The sequence below is a fragment of the Megascapheus bottae genome, chromosome 11 (assembly GCF_031878675.1).
Source record: "Megascapheus bottae isolate mThoBot1 chromosome 11, mThoBot2.hap1, whole genome shotgun sequence".
NCBI classification, from domain to species: domain Eukaryota; kingdom Metazoa; phylum Chordata; class Mammalia; order Rodentia; family Geomyidae; genus Megascapheus; species Megascapheus bottae.
Window position 1 is genome coordinate 19,229,956 of NC_143519.1, and position 1,618 is coordinate 19,231,573.

The following is a 1,618-nucleotide window of genomic DNA, read 5'->3' on the forward strand; positions in this document are numbered from 1 at the left end:
TCAAAAATGATGCTGATTATTTTCCTCTTTCTTTTATGTATAATATACAATTTTTGGCAATGTGTATTTAGAAATACAAAAGTAACATATTAATACTTGACAAAAAGTTTCAAAGCTTATACAAAATGCAACTAAAATGTATAAAATTTTTTATTTGCTTATTGATGAGATGCACTTATTTTTCCCCTGTCAAGGTGTTTCCTCATGAGTGATGTCAGGATGTTGAGTGATCTTGACTTTCCATGTGTAATATATCATAATAATATTTTATGCACTCTATAGGCTGAAAAATAATGTTGGCAACATAACACTATGGAAAATGGTTTACATATATATATGTATATTTGAAGACTGATTTGTCCAGAATCATATCAATAAGTCAAAAGTGTTAGAGCTATTGTTTTTAGATCCTATTTAAGTGCCCTTTAAGCTTACATTATGCATGACAGTATTGAGAGATGAAATTTTATGGTTACTGTCAATAAGGCTGCTAATACAATAACATTTCAATATTACTAATTGCTGTGCAGAAGCTCTTCAAACATTTTTTATCCCATAATACTGTTACCTATACCAGCAACATCAACAAGAATATTAATGAGCCACTGCAGAAATTTAACTGTAAGTTGAAGATCAATTTTTTGGCTGATGATTTAATTAGTTTGATATATTAAAATGTTCCTGTGGAGACCAATGTTTTTTTTATGATCACATTAATTTGTTTTATTATTTGGCCCTTTTTCTTTCCTGAAGTTGAAATTGAAGAGAAAAATCTGTACTGTGAAGTTAGAAGAAAAAAGTGCACAGACGTGGTACAACCAGGTCTTTTTCAAAAACAAGTTGTAGCAAAGTTGTCATTAGGCCTAATCTTTTCAGAATTTACTGTCTGTCGGTGGTCACTACAAAGTTTACAAGACTCAGTTTACTGTCCTTGAACAAATCTTCAAATAGAGCCACTCATACTAGCTTTCATTGTTCATCTGCCAACTTCCCATCCATCACCTGTAACTGTTTTAGCCCTTCACTGATTTCTCTTGAGAACTTTTAAGGTTGTTCAGGCATGGGTGGTTTATTTGTACAGTACTAGCTACATGGGAGGCTGTGAACAGAAAGTCTGTGGTTTGACATCAGCCAGAGCAGAATAGTTTGCAAGACCATATCTTGGAGATAATCAGAAAAATGGTTGGACAAAGACTGGACAAATGCAGCATCATACTCACTAGATTCTGTATTGAAAATGGAAATATATAACTTGTAGGAGAGGTGGGTCAGGAGGGAAAATCTAGGAGAAAGGAAGAGCTAGCATTCAAAAAGAAGTACACTCATCTGACTGATGTAACTGCAACTCCTGTGCAAAACAACTTACAGTGGAAACAAGTTAAATATATTTTTTTAAAAAAAGCAAAATCATTAATGGAGCTGTGGTTTCAATGGTAGAGGGCTCATAAAATGTATGGTTCTAAGTTCCGACTTCATTGTCCAATGTCAACTAATAATTTTCAATTCATTTCATTATATGTTTCATTTTTAAATATTTTTATGTTCTTCAATACTGAACCTTCATTTATTCTCCCATATAGACAATGTGTAGTTTTGTTTACCTAACATTTCCATTGCC